The 18,280-nt window shown below is 35.4% G+C and overlaps 2 protein-coding genes across 2 annotated transcripts in view; one reads left to right on the top strand and one right to left on the bottom strand.

Annotated features, from left to right (window-relative positions):
* LOC129787983 (protein Peter pan) overlaps positions 1 to 18,280 on the bottom strand; it is a 1,185,971-nt gene that overhangs the window by 251,750 nt on the left and 915,941 nt on the right. The window lies entirely within an intron of this gene.
* The window catches only part of LOC129787980 (L-dopachrome tautomerase yellow-f2-like), a 1,067,766-nt gene that overhangs the window by 133,545 nt on the left and 915,941 nt on the right, over positions 1 to 18,280 (top strand). The window contains exon 2 of the mRNA XM_055823903.1: positions 3,081 to 3,108. The gene's annotated coding sequence lies outside the window, so the exon portion shown is untranslated. The remainder of the gene's footprint in view (positions 1 to 3,080; positions 3,109 to 18,280) is intronic.

Here is an 18,280-nt window from a genome sequence, read left to right as displayed (position 1 = left end):
CCATTGAGAAGCGAACGGTGGAAGTTCGCATCGTGAAAATGGAACTAAAGTGTTATTAATGAGGTTTATTTATTGCAGAAAGCTCTCTATTTTAAATTATCTTCACAAACATTTACACAACGCGGAGGAATTTATCTGGCAAATATTCAAGCAATTTAATGATTTTTTTTGCGGAACAAAATATTCAAAAATTAGAATAATAATTTTAATTAAATTTTCTGGAAAAATTCTTAAATATGAAATTTTCTTAAATATTCAGATTATTGGGATATTTTTCATTCACATTTCCACCCCTGAGCTTTGCAGACGGCAAAGGAATTCCCAGGAGGATTTATCAGTGTCGCAGCTATGATTTAGTTGAAAAGGAACATCTGGATAAATTTTCTGGGGGCCAAGCAAGAGGTCCTTTCCGGTGGGGAATGTGTGTGTGTGTGTGTGTGTGTAAAGTTCCCTTTTGCCTGAATGTTAAAATTGTCCCGCAAACTCTCGGGCTTGATATAGAATTGTTATGTATACAAAATGATCAAATAGAGTGTATGTGTTTGAGGGAGGTTTTGTGAAGGAGGGTGCGAGAGGGACGATGGAGGCTGTTCCGGTGGTTTCTGATGAATTAATTTGCACAGACCACATGAACCACACGTACACAGAAAGTCCAAGAATTATATGCTACCACATCATGGGCCCAAAGGCATACATACATACATATATAGCATTTATGTAAATTCTTATAGCACGCACAGTTGTCTCATGGAGTGAATTAATTCCATGCACAATTCCCTCCTCATAATTGCAAATTCAATTTATTTTCATCCCTCATGCAATGATGGTCAAAGCATTCCCCAAAAGGATTGCATTTGATTCCATGCAAATCCCCTTTCTAAAAAAAATTGAATTTAGCTATGACAAACATTCATCCAATTTTCCAATTTTTCCAGGATATGTATACTTTTCCAATGAATTTTCCAATTTGAAACAACAACGAATGAAAAATAAATTAATATTACAGTTGAAAAGTTAAGAAAATGAAACTCCTCAAAAATGAAAAAATACAACAACAACAAAAAATGAATGAGAAAAAGAAGAAATACATTAATTGGCAAAGTTTCATTCAACTCTTTGGGTGGAAGTTGTGCAAAATTTTGCTGTTTGTTGAAAATATTTCATGTTTGGGGTTTACACAAGGGTCTGGTTGGCGGGGAGGGGAAGAGCAAAAATTTCCTTGATTAGGATAACCATGATATCGCCCCTTGAAGAAAACTTTCACATTATTACCCTTCCACGTATTACTTCACTTCCAATTAGCTGGGATTTTCGACATCTTCTCCCTTCCACCCTAAAGAACTTCCTCCATCCACCCCCGTTTTACCACCCCCACTCGAGGTCCAAATGCTTACTTTCTTATACAATGTGCAAAACTTATCCCTATGGTCAGAGAATAACTTCCTAATGGCCATATACAACGCAGGGGGCGATAGAGGCGAAGAAGTCCAACATGAAACTTCCATTTAAATTCCTTCCAACTCATCTTCCGGGAATTCAATGTTAACCTCAATTAGACTATGCTACTGCTGTTGCTAGGTTATATAGTATGCCAAAAAGTTACAGCCACAGATGTGGGGAAAGTGTTGTGATTTAGTGTTAACTTAATGGGCCATCATAAGCTTCATCGGCTTCGCAATTGTACCACAAGGACCTATATCTTTTGAATCTCCAAAAACTTTAAAATCCCCAAACGGATGGAAAATTAGATTTTGGAAGGAAATTTTTGTTTCTACGATTCTGCTAAGTTCTAAAGTTCTATTGAGATTGTTTCATTCACTCGCTAATGTGGACAAAAAATGCTCAATTATGGGAAGTCTCTTTGTCCACTTCTTATTCTTTTTTGTCTTTTTAATATTTCACGTTCTGTCTATTTCCTCGAATGATTGGTTCCCATACACTCTCATATAGAAGATTAAATGGATATTTTTATCATAAATTCAAGCTCTCTTTTCACTCCATATCAAAGCTCAAAATGAAATGAACTCCAATAATGCAAAAAAAGAAAATTTAATTAACCTCAAATAAACTCATTTCTTCACCGAAAAAGCTCTTTTAAAACTTACAGGTAGGTGAATTAACGTCGTGATAATATTCTTTGCATAATGCTGCAGAAGTTATGAAAATAATGTGAAAAAAATTCTGTGGTGATCTGTGATACATACATGAAACATGTATGCAACAGACACAGTGTCATTGTGACAGTGAGAATGTAAACAGTGTGTGTGCGGGTGTCCACCTCGTGGTTAGTGTTTAATACCGTGTGTATAGGGCCCTAGGGCACCACAAGTGGCGACGAGTGGGTGTAAAACCCACGGTAAGTAACCACGAGGTGGAGGGTGTGTGAAAAACACCCAAAATCCCGCAAATCGGGGAGAAACAGAAATCTCTGAATGAGGTTATGTTCTCCCCGATGGAAAAAAAATAAACAAAAAAGTGCCGGAAGGGCTAGAAAAGCCAAGAGTACTCAGAAGAAGTACATATAAGCTCAGAATGAGCTAAGAAATGTTCTGAAAGAACACGAAGGTACTCAGAAGAGTACAAAGGCTCTCAGAAAGAGCACAAAGACGCTCAGAAAGAGCACAGAGATGCTCAGAATGAGCATAAATGGGTTCAGAAGAACCAGAAAAGTGCTCAGGAAGAGCATAGAATCGCTCAGAATGAGCATGAATATGTCCGGAAGGGCACGAAGATGCCCAGAAAGGGTACGAAGACGCCCAGGAAAGGCATAGAAACGTCCAGAATGGGCACAAAGACGCCTAGAAGGGTCGCGGAAAAGTCCAGTAAGGACACAAAGAACCCCAGAAGGGGCACGAAGACGTCCAGAAGGGACATAAAAACGCTTTGAAGGGCAAAAGAAACACATCCAGAAGGATGTGTGCCGCTCAAGAAGAGCAGTGTTGAAAGCTTGCCGGAAGATCTTCCGGGAGGGCTGTGAGGATGTCGGAATGATAGCCTACACAAATTAAAAAACAAAAATTCAAAAAAAAAAAAACAAAGAGAAAAAAAAAGAAAAGAAGAAAAACAAAGAAACCAAGAAGAAAAACAAAGAAACAAAAAAAAAAGAAAGTAAGGGAAAGTGGAAGTAAAAGACAACAGAAGGAGGAAAGGATAAGAAAACAACCGAAAACATTAAAGAAAAATGGAAAATAGGAAAGAAATGAAAGTAAAACGAAAAGGAAGAAGACAAAAGAAAAGAAAGGAAAATAAGAAAAAAGAAGAAAAGAAGGGAACAAGAAAGGGAAGAGAAGAAAGAAATAAAATACAAAGAGGAAAAAAAGAGAAAAATCGGAAAAAAGGAAAAAGGATAGAAGAAATAAAGAATAAAATAAAGGAAATAGAGAGAGAGACAAAACATAGGAAAAGATGTAAAAGAAAAATAGTAAAAAAAAAAACAAATGGAAATATAATAAAAAAAAAAAAACAAATAGGAAAAAGAATAAAAAAAAGGGTAAAAAAAAGAATGAAGAAAGACGCAAAGAAGAGAGAAAAGGAAGAGAATTAGAGGACAGAAAAGCAAGAGAAGGAGAAAATAAAGATAGGACAATGAAAAGAGAAAAAAAAGGAAAACGGGAAAAGGGACAGAAAGAAGAAAGAAAGACAGAAAAGAGGAATAGACAAAAGAGAAAGAAGACAAGGAAGAAGAAAAGTGAAAGAGATTAAGTAGAGAAACAAGAGACAAGAAAAGGTGCAGACTGTGAAAAGAAAATGAAATGAAAAGAAAAGAAAAAAAAGAGAAAAGAGATGAAGAATACAAGGAAAAGTGAAAAGAAAAAAGGAGAAAAAAAGAAAAGAAGGAAAGAACGAGAAGGAAATATTAAAAGGAAAGAAATTACAAAGAAAGGCAAGGAAAAGGAATAAGGGAATGAAAGAGAAAATGGAAAAGAGAAAAACGAGAAAAGTAGAAAGGAAAAGAAAAACAGAAAGAAACAAGAAAAATAAAGAATGGAACGAAGAAAATAAAGAAACAAGTCAATGCAAAATAGTAAGGAAAAATAAGACGGAAAATGGAAAAGAGGAAAAAGGGAGAGACAGAAGAGAAGAAAAGAGATGGAAATGATGAGAAGAATGAATAAATAAAGAGAAAGATAAAAAGAGACAGAAAGGAAGGTGGAGAAAGAAAAAGAAAATGGAAAAGAGGAAACAAAGGAAAAAAGAAAAATAATATAAAAAAAGGAAAGCGAAAACAAGAAGGAAAGAAAGGAAAAGAGAGAAAGAAAAGGAATATGGGAAAAAGGAAACAAAGAAAAGTAAAACGGGGAAACGGAAAGAAATAAAAGACAAAGAGAAATAAGAAAAGAAAGAGAAAAAAAAAGAAAAGAAAAGAGAGACCGAATGAGGAAATGAAAGAAAGAGGAAAAGGAAAAGAGAAATAAGAGGGAAAAGGAGAATCTTCCGAAACCTTCAAAAAAAAAAAAAAAAAAAAAAAAAGAGAGAAAAGACAGTGGGAAAGGATTAATGCTGTCAGATCTCGAATTGTCGTGCCGGGATACAAGCTCATTCCAAAAGTTGTTTTTGGATAATCTGAGTTTGGACAAAATGAGATCTCGAGTGGAATATCGAGATATGGAGTTAGACAAGATGTCTCCTCCAGAAATAAGGATCTGGAAAAAAGGGAAGAGGTGTGGTGATCTGTGATACATACATGAAACATGTATGCAACAGACACAGTGTCATTGTGACAGTGAGAATGTAAACAGTGTGTGTGCGGGTGTCCACCTCGTGGTTAGTGTTTAATACCGTGTGTATAGGGCCCTAGGGCACCACAAATTCTTTGTCAGAAACGGAAACACATTGAGAATTTATGGAGCTTAAGAAAGTTTAAAAAAAAACAAACTTTAATATTGAGAAAAGTTTCAGTTATAAAGTTTCATCGTTCAAGGAAGTCGATGAAGAATTAGAAAATTGACTTCTTTCCTTGCTCAATTTTTAATCTGCTCGTTAGTCTTTGAGGAACTGTCTCTTTGTAAGTTGAAGTTGCCAACAAAATGTATGAAAATCTACAAGTTCTTATTCTAAATCGAAAAGTTCTTATGGACCTTCTGTACATTTTTTATTCAAGCTTCTTTACGTGAAGAAAATTGAGCAGAAGTTTAACATTTTTTCCACGAAAGTTTGACCATGTTCGTTTTCATAATTCTTTTCTTTTCGTAAAAGATCATTCAATAATTAAGTGAATAAAATATCTTTTGATCTTTTATCTAAAGTATCACCTTTTTGAAATCTTCGAGGTAAGAAATAGTCTCTTTCTCTCTCATTTTGAGGTGAATGTTTGAATAAGTTGAGGAATTTAATCGATGAATTCTGTCTTCTATTGGGACACATTCAATTGCGGTTTCTTCATTTCAATCATTGGCACACTCAACTTGATGGGAAAGGAGGACCTTTTCAAATCCTCCCATTCGACAGAATTCAAAGGCAACACACTATTGAAATCCCTGGAATGTGAACACGGTCACAAGTTTATGTCGTCGAAAGTTTCATTGAGGGACTTTCACCATCGACTTGTGGTGTATTCACAGTATATCCATGGATTCTCTCAGTTACATTCGCATTTGGTCAAACACATCCTCACCCCTACATACCTACGTTGTCTGGTTGCATTATTTAAGGACATTGCCAATCGATCAGTGAAGAATGGAAAGTACTAAATAAAACTCAACATTGAGGGTGGCTTGAAAAATGGACCATTCAGCAGAAAACTCTGTGATGGGATGAAAATGAATAAATCAGCCAAAGAGGTCAGACGGGGGCGGGGGTGAGTGAGAGGGAGGAATAAAGTGAATTATGCTCAAGACAAGTCGCACAAGTAATTTGCATTTGTAATGAGAAAGTAGCTGTGTACTGGTGGGTGGTGAAAGTCTTAAGATGTATACACATCTTAATTTTAATCTCAAAGGTCACTCACTTGTTACACGCAACGTCTTGGAGGGAATATCAAATTTTGTCCCCTTTTCCGGGATTTTTTTTACCTTCATCTTCTCCCCACTTCTCCCCTTTTACCTTTTAGCCGGTAAATGACTTAATGGGAAATGATAATGAATTAAGGACGAGAATTAGGATTGTATGAAATGTCAAAGAATTGAAAGCTTTCTCTTTTCAAATCATGTAGGAGGAAATCAATTAGTTTTGTCCAATGTTCCATTTTAATAACCCAAATAAATCGCATGGAAATAAAATTAATTCAATCCAAAGGAAAGAGTTTTGGTAAAAAAAAAAGATGAAACTTTTGCATTTTTATGTAAAAACTTCCCACCAACGATGTATTCCGGAAGTTTAATTAGAGAATTTCCTGTAGGGAGAAAATGAAAATTCTTCCATAGGATGTTAAAATGCAAAAGTTTCATTGCAAGAAGACAATTTGAATTTTTAATCACTATCAAGCTGATTAAAATTTTTTTTGCGCAAAAATGAATGAAAACATTCATTGCATTTAGCTCATTATTAAAGTTTTGAAAGAATTTATAATTTTTGCATCTTATATGACAATATTAAACTTTGTCTACACTACGACCCCCTCCTCCATCAAATCATCAATTTGAGCAAATATTTTATTTTTTATCAAAATTGACCCAAAATTGATCAATTTCTTGTTAAGTAAATATTTGATGAATTTTATTATTTTAAAAATTGAGCAGAGATTTAGGGGATGATTTATTTTATGGCATAAACAAACGTATCAAACAATTTTTATTTTTCTCCATTCTCTCTCTGTGAAATATATCTAAACTGGCAAAATTTGAAAGCATTTTGATAAGTGCAATAAATTTAGCTAAATTGGAGTGAAAAGTCAACAAAGAGTTGAAATTATTTCGCCTCAAGTCCTCACTTTGATTGCGCACAAACTGACTTCATTTCACGTTTGTCAATCATTTGCATTTCACCACCAGGCGCCTCCATTGCAATTGTTGCACCCTCCATGGCAATTGCTTGCAAATGCCTTTCCGAGTGTACCCGAAAATTCATTTATTTTTCCATTCTCACCCCCACACGCCGTTCAGAGAAATCCCAGATCATACAAACTTGCTTAGTACCCCAACCAACGCTTCACAGCTGTGGTTTGCAGGAAAATTGTTTTTTGAACGTTTCAAGATGTGAGGTTTGCAATTTTCTATATATAATTATATAGGAAAGAATGGGGTTGGAGTGAGGTAATTTTTGAAAATTCTTTGTTAATTTTTTTTAGAATGTTCTTATAAGTAAATTAGATATTCAGTTTCAACTTTTTATGCTTTTTCTAACTCAGAAAAGCTTTACAAAAAAGCCCAAAAAATATTTGCCCTTAAAATAAAGTGAATTAGTCTAAAAGAAAATTGAAAGAATAAAATTTTCCTATAAGAACGTCCCATTTAAACTCATAACTTTATTCTGCAATGAAGCTAAAAACAAGAATAAATACTTTATCCATAATGACCCACTTTAGCCCATCTCTTCCCTATAGTTTAGTGTCTACAAAGGACAATTTGTCTGATAGCAATATGTTTTTTTTTTTGTATTTCATTCTTGATAGTGAAAAGAGAAAATGGAACATGTCAGAGACATTTTGTATTAAAGAAAATTAATGAAAATTCTCATTCAGATTTTTTTTTCAATTAAAGGGAAAATTCTAATTCATAACCAAATCATTTTTTATCACATTCATTATTCTGTGAGTGCTTTAGAATAACATTTATGAACTAAAAATTGTGATTTTTCTTTAATTTTTTCAGCTTTTCATGTTTAAAAAATTAATTAAATTTTTTAGAAAATATAACTTCTTAAAATAATCTATTTATTTAATTTGACCAATTTGACATTCCAGTGCTTATAAAGGACTCTCTTAAAGCCACCCAAGCAAATCCCATCATTTGTGTGGGTGCAAATACCAAAATCATTCTCCTCTTCCCACCTCTTGCATCGACTTTTCTCACATAAAATACCAAAAGAAGGTACAATTCCGCAAATGTTGAAATTCAATTGCGCTTTCATGTTTCAATCTTCACCTCCCCTACAAACACAACAGGGCGGGAAAGAGAGAACTTACAGCAAAAACACCCCTTTCTCTACACCTAGTATTTTAATGTCTACTACACTACCCGCTGGGAAGAGAGTTGAAAGACTTTCCGCGTGCAAAAGTGGATTTACGCGAACTTTTACCAACTATTTGTATCACTCCTGTGTATGGGGGGTGGAAAAGCAAAAGGGTTGAGCTTTTCCTCTATGTAGTGAGTGATGCCATGACACAAAATCACACTCAAATTGCTTCTACTGACTGAGCTTTTCTTCTTGTGGGATTTTTCTTTCTTTCTTTATTTTTTTTCGGGACTGTGACAAAGTTGGAAAAGAAAATTATTCAACTGTATGCCATTCACAAATCTCTTGGACTTTTCAAGAGTGCTTTTACTCTATGTTTTTTTTTTGTTCCTCTGCAGTATGTGTGGGAACAGGAAAAATGAATGGACTTTGTGCACTTCGAGCTTATACAGAGAAAATTGCAGCACAAAAGATGGATGCAATGCTCAATATGTGATGCGGGGGTGGTTGAAATGGAATTTTTGTAGAATATTTCCTTCACGTGAAAAGGGAAAACTTTGGCTGTGCCAAAGAGAGGAAAAAGCAGATGTTGTTTGGTTGGGAATAAACCATCAAGGGGGTGGTGTGGTGTAGTATAAGAATGGTCGGGTTCCTCTGGCTCTTTCACTCCATCATATTACGTTCTTACAGCCATAATCCAACTTTACAATCAAATTCCAAATTCAGTCACGTGTAAAAGGCTAATAAATCAAAAAGTCCATCTGATTTAATTTTGTAATATCTCTTGAAAAATGTTCCCACGGGTGCCTTTCATCGTGCCACGAAAAGGCATTTAAGTGTGAAATGTCATTTTTCTTCATTTAATCTTTCTCCTAAGAAGACTTTATGTACAAATTTCGATGAAAGATGAAAATTTTACTGTAAATTGGACGTCTTTTAAATCTTTTAGTTATTGAATGTTTCAAGGGAATAATTAAGGATTCAAAGAGAGAGAGAGAGAGTCATTTCCCGAAAAATTAATGGGAAAACAATAATTTATAATAAGGAAAATCTCTGGAAGTTTTCTCTTCAACTAAAAGTAAGTTATTTCAACATTTTCCCGGAAAATTAAATCTGCTTCTTCTCGAGTCTTTAAATATTCCCTTCAATTATATCAATATCCTTTACACATGGTGTTTATAAAGATTTCTTTTTGTGAAAGATTTCTCCTTTATCATTCAAAATTAAAATATTTAATTTATGCTCAATGAAAGGTTTTAAAAACTTTCTCGAAATTCTATTTTTCTACCACAAAAAAAGGTTTAAAGCAGCAAAGAAAATATACTAAGGAAAAAAGCCTAAGGTTAAAAATTATTTAACTTTTCTTTTCACCTCTTCATCAATTTATAATTTAATTTTATTTTTTCTGTTCCTTTTTCCTTGAAGAGAAAATAAACTTTGAAAGCTCTCCGCAGAAATAAATTATTACCATTTCATAGATAAAATCCCAAATTTTCCTAAAATTAGTTAGCCTACATTTTCCATGGAATTCAAGCAAATTGAAAAATATATGCGAACGCTGAATAATTTGATATAGAATCATAAATGAATTCGCGGTAAATTTTGAACTTTCACCCCTCCCCCGCAACAGCTGCCCCGCGTATTGTCCCACCACAAATGGAATATTTAATTGGGAAAACACGCGGATTTTCTCAATCTCAATTATCCACATTTGCGCGTATCAGGAACTTTCCTTAAGGTAGTTTGTTGACGTGGGTGTGGGAAATACTTAAAATTCCACCGAAGACATAGAAAAAAAAAATTATCTGGCTTCGACGGGGGTGGAAAATTCAATGTGTATGCGTTGTATTATTTCGAAATTATTCTTCACAGTATTCTCGTCGAACCGGAAGAAAATAAATAAGACAACCACCGACAATTCATTCGCATTTTCTTTTGGCAAATTCCCACCCCCGCAATTTTGCATGCTTCCCTTCGTTTCGCATTCGTGTTACCCATGAAAAGGCCAAATAAGACGAATATTGCGGCTGGGTAGGGGCGTACAGTGGGGAAGGGAGGTGAGGAAAAAAAGATGTTCATGGTGTTTGTTTAAGATGCTGAATTTTGGAGATTATTGGCTTAGTTTTTCCTTCTGCTTGGTTTCACTTTTCATCCAATGCTCCCGCACGGATCCCTCCACCCACCCAACTCCCCAGATTCACGACAATGAGTTCCTTCCGCTGAACATGGGGCTGTGTGTGTGCGTAAGGAGGAGACAGGCTGTGTGGAAAAATACCTTCGAAAAGCTCCCGAACAAACCACCACCACACGACAAAGGGGATAACGAAGTGTAGAGAAATTTTACCTTGTTCAGAGGTATTACGCAGAGTTAATGCCGCCGTAGATTAGACAATGAGGGTTTATTGAATTGTGTTGGCTTTGTGGTTAGTTTTAATTAAGTGGGTGAAAGCTTTAAAGCTCAATCAATATATCTTCAGATTATATAGAGCTCTCTGTTTGGAATGGAGCTTTTGAATAAAATAAATCAGCTTTTAAATTAAAAAAATTAAATTACAATTGAGCAAAATTTCATGAATTTAGCAGATATTGAAAACATTTCTTCTGTTTGTAATATTTTCTTGAGAAAGGATAAACAGTTAAAAGCTCAAGCAGAGTTTGCAAAGCTCCATTAAAGCCCTATCCGCTTAAAGAAACCCTCAAAAATATCTCAATTGAATTCTAAAATAATTTTTAGAGAAGAAATAAATCTACAAAAAAAGACTTTGAATTTTTTCCCAACTCTGTTGCAATAAAGGGAAAAAATTCCACTCTGAGCGCTACACTTGAGGCTTTTTTGTGCTTTTTTTTTTCAGCAGACAACGTGGGGTGTGGGTGTGGAAAAAGCGAGCCCCTGAGCAAGAAACATCCCTGACATTTGACACGATTGAAGGAGCTTTGATAAGATATCAGCAGCCCTGTCAAAAGTCCCTCACATGGAAAGCTCTTTTGGGAGGTATATATACAATATTTGCTATCTTTTCACCCTGACACATTGCTGATGGGTATCGATTTCTGATGAAATCATTCACTTCCCTGACTCTTTTGCCTAACCCACGATGATTCCTTTGAGGCTCCATCTTGCACGAACTCAATTAAATACATAAAATCAATTTTTTGCCCTGCTCTCTCCCCCCGTCAAAAAAAACCGAAGGGCGGAAGTGGATTTACCTTTTAAAGCTTTCATGGTGATTTGAGTGAGTGTGGATTTGTGGGTGAGGAAAAGTCAATGTGGGGAGTCTGTCACGAGCAAGGAGGAGAGTAGGTGGTTTAAAGAGATGGATTATTGTATCCTATATGTGGATATTTCCGGTATAATACGGAGATTCCTGTACCATGTGGCATGGGATGGGAATTGTACGTGAATCTAATCAAATTCACCTTAGAGAGGAATTCCTTTTTGCATGTGACACACTTTAGTGTACGAAAGAGAGAGAGAGAGCGAGCAAAATCAGTCGCTGTTGAAGCTCCTTTAATCACATCGTCCTCACTACCGGGCTAATGCTCAAACTTCCTCATATATTCGTGTTTGAAGCTAAATTTAATTTTCCCCAGTTGCGCTCCTTTCTTTGATACAAACGCCACAAACTCTGGAACATTGGGGGTCGGATGAATGATATTATATCTAAAATTCATTGCTAAATCCATTAGAAAGTGCCTGCCACTTTCAACAAAATGACTGCAAATGCGTGTGTACATAGCATTCAATTGTTCAATTTCATTTTCAATTTTCACCCCCCCCCCCCCTAAAGGCAAATCGCTCTGAAAATACTTCGATAATCTATCAAATACGTTAGGATGGCAGTATAATAACGCAATAAAATATGAATTGTTCATCTGCATAGTTTATGGTGTGGCGGGGATGCTAGAGAGGAGATGCTGCTGCACCATCTGTAGGTATCACACAGTTTTCGTGAAAGGGGAAGAATTTTTTTCCATGTCATATTTTCCCCAATGTACGAAATAGATTAAAATTTTTATGGATTATAAAGATAACTAATGCAAAAAAACTGGCAATAAATTTTTAATTTTGTCAGAAAATTTTTCTTTGTAATTCATTTTAGGATTATTTTAATTTTAATATCAACAAAAGGGTGTTAAATATAACATTTTTAGTTCACATCCATAAAGCCATTCTACAATAGAGAGAAATTAACACAAATAATAAAAACTTTAGATTTCTTCTTTTCATTCTACCTTTATTACTCGAAAATCCTTTGCACAATTTCTTGAATTTTTAGGGAAGAAAATTCCCTAACACTATAGACAATAAAGAAAAATTCGCAATGTATCACAAGGAGTACAAGAAAATTTACTTTTCGCAACTTGCACGACCGATATCCTTCTTCACACAGGGTGACAACTCAATGGTAATAAATAATTATAAACGCGACATTTTCTTCCCCTTCCCCCCGGAAGGACACAGTGAGAAATATTTCTTGTTGCGACATCCAAGCATTTCTTGCCGAGTCGTAAAAATGTCATCGAGTCCCTGTCCCGCATTTGGAGTCTCACGTAAAATATGAGGCGAGTTAATTAATAAAACATTTTCCATGCGAGCTTTTCGTCTCTCAGTGACGGAAGTAGAGAAAACATAGAGAGAGAGAGAGAGAGAGAGAGAGAAGGAGGGTGAAGATCAACATGTTCCGGTTGCAATTTACCAACGCACTTCACTCTGTGTGTGGGTTAGCTTGTGGAAGAAATTAGTGATGGGCCATTTTCTACATCATTACGCCGTCACACGGTGTGGTAACTCGCTACGCCGCAAAAATGGAAAATTCTTCAGTGTGATGGGGAATGGGAAAATTGTAGGAATTTCCGTTGCGGTTCAAAAGGGGGGCAAATGACTGAAATGCCACGAAAAATTGACGAAATTCCATTCAAAATTGAGAAATCGACGAATTACGGGGATAAATATTTAAGGAATTTAACGTAAATGTACTGGTAAGCTGACCAAGCTTACGAGAGCTGTGTTTCTTTCAGTGTACCAATTTTGTGAGAGCAAACTAGAACGCGAATTAATTTAAATACGCGCAAAGTCGGGAGAAGTTGAAAAGTCATCCCCCAAGAAATCTTTAAAACGCCATATCTCGGGAACGGCTCCATAGATTTTCGAGTTTGAGCTATCGTTGGAAAGGTCTTAACCTCAACTATAATATATTAAAATATGAAGTAAATCGATAATGGCATTTTCGAAATATTCGAGTTCGAAATTTTCGAAAATTTTGATTTTGACTTTAGCGCCTCTCGCGGTCATTTCTCGAACTTGCAATGTTCTAGACATTTGTAGGGCTTCACGAAACCTTTCATTTGCACTTGAGTTGATCAAAATCGGACTTGTAGAACCCGAGATATGACATGCCAACTTTGGAAGGCTATATCTCGAGAACAGCGACATAGATTTTCTTCATTTTTGGCATGGAGCTAGATAATATGGTCAGCTATAACATATCAAAAAATGAAGCAAATCGATAATGGCGTTTTCGAGATATTCATCGAAAACTCATCGAAAATTTTGTTTTTGATTTTTGGCCCCCTAGCGGTCACTTTTGAAACTTCGGATGTTCTAGAGAGTTGTAGGGCTTGTTGAGAGCTTTCATTTGAGCCTGGGTTGATCGAAATCGGTCAAGCCGTTTTCGAGTTATGATCGATTTTCGATGAAAAATTGTGGCGGCCATATTGACTAAACGGCTTGACCGATTTTCGAAAATGAGGTATCGTTGGAAAGGTCTTGATGGCCCCTACAACATATCAAAATTTCAGATTTTTAGCTATTACAGGGGCTGAGATATAGCGAAAACAAAATTTTGAGGTTATTCAAAATGGCGGACGGGGGGGTGGGGGGTAAAATTTGACGTCATAATCGGACGTCTTCCAGTCGACTTTTAAACTTTGCCGTTTACCGCAAGTCTCTATCTATTACCGTTCTCTCGCAATTCAGTCATAAACCACGGCCGGACGGACGGCCGGCCGGCCGGCCGGAAAAAATTTTTTTGGCGCATACGTTTTTTGGAATGTGGGGACCCTAATTCGTGCTCATCCCAAGTTTGAGCCCGATCTGACGACTTTCGATTTTGCTCGGTACACAAAAGCTGTGTCTAAAAGAAACACAGCTAAAATGTAAGAGAATGTGTACGCTAAAGGATTGGTTTAATCCTTGATTTAATTTAACAACATTAGTTCTATATTTTGCAAAATCATTGAACCATTCCCTTAATAAAATATTTACAAATCTATTAATCTTTGATTAAAATAAAATAAGCGGTAAAAATTTATAGAAAAGCTCCGATAAAATTTGATTAAATTGACCGGAAATTTTCGGAAAAAATATGTCAGTTTTAATAAAATCAAACTATTCATTTAAACTATTCATCCAAAACGGTATCCATTCCCCACACACACAAAAATGAAGCCCAAAAAAAATTCTCGCGGATGGAAAAGTAAATTATTCCAGAATACATTTATGCAAACAAAATGTCATTTATTTTCAAGTAGCTACCAAGTGTGGAAATCTCCTAAAATATGTAAATTGCCAGGTAATGACTCCTGCTTCGCCATTTTTCCGGGCGCAAAGAGAAAATGTTTTGAGTCGCCTGAGAGGATTCATTTTTAAGGGGGTTGGAATGTTCTCTCCTCTATATGCGGGGGATGAAACAAACCCTGAGACATTTATAATACACAAAAATCTCCATGTTCCAACCCTCTTGGAGGAAAAAAAAAACACACTGGGATTTTTTCTCTCGCACACCACGTACGCATTTCCTTGCGGGGGATGAAAAGCGCCAAATCAAGCTTTTCAATTGCCCAGGGGTACATGCTTTTTTTGTGTGTTGCCACCAAAGCGTGGATGCTCCTTTTGCCATAATATAAAACTTATTACCCATGCTTTTATAAATAGGCAAAAGAAGAAGTGAAGAGGGAGAGATTTTAAACTTGAAATAAATTAAATTATATCATCAAATTGAATTACATATTTTAAGCCATCAACAATACGAGGGATTGTTGGTGGGTGAAAGACAAGAGGGGATGGAAATTCTAAAAACTTTCATTCCAGAAGGGAAATGCATTTGATTCCAAGCAAATACCTGCTTTTATGTTACAAACTATATGTATGAGGGAGCTTTTCCAACACCCTCCCCATTCATACATATTCAGGGACATTTCACAAGCAGAAAGAGGACTATGAGGGAGAGCACACACACGCACACACCTGGGCTAATATTCAACAAAACATAATCCACAATGTTTCTCGCATATTGTGCCTCAATAGAGCCATTCTGGAGGGTAATTCTGATGTACGCGACAAGAAACTTGCCTTTATTTGCCTTGCTATCTTCTAATGGGATGTGCGCGTACCCGGGGGTAAGGGGGAGAGTTTACAAAAGGGGTTCGGCAGCCCTCATTGAGCACCAAAATGGGCGTAAAGGCGAGGATGAGGGATGCGTGGAGACGCCTAATGAAGCTATACTACCCAACTTCGCGCTTGAGATTATTTTCTCAAGATCTTGATTTTTGCCATCATGTTAGACTTCTGTTAGATCAATCTTTCTGCAGAGAGAAAGCTTCCTGACGCAGAGCTTATTTAAGAGGAAATTACATCTCATATAAATTTTTGAGATTATTTTTTGCAGCTTTAAAGCTCAAGGGAGCTTTCAGCAGAAGGTAATTTGAATGATTAGTAGAGAATGATATGGACTACATTAAAGTTTATTCCCTTAATTGACAGAGCTTTGTGAAATATTTTAAGATTTAAAAAAAAGGAAAAATTTTATTTAGCTGAATGAAAATTGAATGAATGATAGAAGTATTAACGACTGTGAGGTGTATATGTAGGAAAAGAATCGGTTGCAGTCTGTTCTCAGGTGTTTTTTTATTACATAAGTAGCTACGTTGCGATCAATTTATGATCTTCATCAGGCTCTATAATTAAATTGTAAGAGAAAAAAATCACAAAAATTGAAACTTAATTTCAAACAGTTTTGAACGAAAAAAGAAAAAATGTTACAACAATTAAAAAGGGGGAAATGAAAGGCAAAAAGAGCTACACAGGTGCACTTACAATTGTATTGTGACACCTTTGTCAAAAGAAAATTAAGAAAATGCACATAACACAGTCAGAAGGAACCGCACAAGAAAAAGAAAACGCCAAGTCGAGGAGCAGATGACATGACGTCAAGTTGCGGCCAATGGGATGAGTGCACTGAAGATGTGGTTGAGGTCATTGCCCTCATGCCGATGGTTCACACACATCCCCGCGCGGTTGTGAGCGTTGATGTGAAAGGCTGGTATCCATGTAGAGTGACTTCGCCACTCAAGCTCAGCTAGTGACAGGAAAATCAACGATGGTCAGTGCAAAAGTCCCAACGAATGTATTGAGACCACTTTGATTCGGCAGTGGTATCAACGCATAATATTGAGGCGTCCCGCCATGTAGCTGCAAAGAGCAAAATAAACGAATTCTAAGAGAGCCAAGGCTGGAGCTAAAATAAAAATCAATTTGTTCCGATTTCCAGTGCGGGGCGAAAGGTCTATCCTTGAGCTTTTCATCATAAAGCTTTCTTCACACCACAAAAGCCCGCGCTTTGTTGCCCCCGGAAATGCTCAAAAGCATTTTTCCAACTACCGGCTAGTCACGAAAAATAGAGAGATTTGTTTTTATTTAAAATGTATTGAATGGAATTGTCGCGCAATCACGCTACAAATTCATCTCAAGTGCAATAATGCATTGAGATTATATTTTTTATTATTTTGCTCAATCACCCTCGATCTTGATCGCGGTGATAAAACAGAAAAAATATTTGTTCGACAAAAAGGTTGTACGGATAACTTTTTTTATGGCGCATTTGTACATTGAAAAACAACGTGTGTTTGCCAACCAGATGGTTCTGCGGAAAATTAATAATAATTCATTTACTAAGCGATCGCTAATGATTCCAGTGCGATGTAGTCAGAGCGGTAAACGAATGAAAAGTTCGCTAATCTTGTTGAATGTATTAAAGTGTTATGAAAGATTGTAAAATTGTTTAAAGGATTTATTTCTTTTATTAAAATTAATATTTGATATATTTTCAAGGATAATGGCAATTTTTAACATTCTAAAGTTTTGGATTTAGATAAAAATTATAGAGAGGACAAATTTGGCCACTGTGGTCAGATGACAGAAAAAAGCCTAATTATTTGAAGATATTAATTGAATTTTTAAAGCATGAAAATATTTTATTTTCCTAAAAATTATCAAGACAAAAAAATCAAGAATAAATCAGAAGAAAAAGTTTTTATTCTGAAACTAATAAGGATGGGTTAGGAAATTTTAGAAATTCGGGGACTTTAATGAGCGATTTTCGGCCCAATTTTGAAATAAAATATTAGAAATTAGCTTGCACTATCTTTAAATAGCCGAATTAGGATAAGAATTCAGTATTTTGAATTTTGAAAATGAATTATTGTGCTCAAAAAAAATTATTTGAAATTCTTAAATTTTGACCATTTTATTCACGTATGAGTTTCCAAAATTTCTTAGATTTCTTTAAGAATTTAAGTTCTTAAAATTTCGATTCCGGAACTTTACTTTCTTTTAGAAAAAAAATTATTTACTAAAAATCCAAATTTTGGGCCAAATTCAACGAATAGAGCCCTCTAATTATTTCTTTAAAATCTGGTCAATTTTTGCCAAAAATCTTTTTTTTCTATTCTTAAAACTAGCAAGTTTTAAGATTTTGACAGTTTATATGTTTGAATAGTTCATTTGCCGTGCTTTAAAAAAAAACAAAAGCTTTACTATTCTAAAAATCGTTTAGAAAGCTCTTAAAGAAATTTTTGAAAAGTATTGGTTTGTCAAATATTTATCCGGATTTCCAACCTATCATTTTTACCAGAATTTAGACAAAAAAATCAACTGAGTTTATCTGAATATCTTAGATTAGAAATCCGTGTAAATATTGGACAAACTAATACTTTTCTTTGACATTACGAATGAAAGAAACGATCTGTCAAATTCTTATAAGATTATCTTCACAGATTATTAAAAATCTTATAAGTCTAAAATTGTAAGAAAAGATTTTTGGGAGAATCGGCCACAAAATCTAACTTTTTTTTCGTGTACCTTATCTACTATGGGTAAGTGATCGCTGTGAGATCACAGACGCTGGTAAAAGCTTTTTACCAGCAACTTTTCAAAGAAATACTACAGGTG

Source organism: Lutzomyia longipalpis, chromosome 1 (assembly GCF_024334085.1).
Source record: "Lutzomyia longipalpis isolate SR_M1_2022 chromosome 1, ASM2433408v1".
Lineage (NCBI taxonomy): Eukaryota > Metazoa > Arthropoda > Insecta > Diptera > Psychodidae > Lutzomyia > Lutzomyia longipalpis.
Note: the sequence above shows the minus strand (reverse complement) of the source record. Positions and strands in the feature narration are given on the sequence as shown.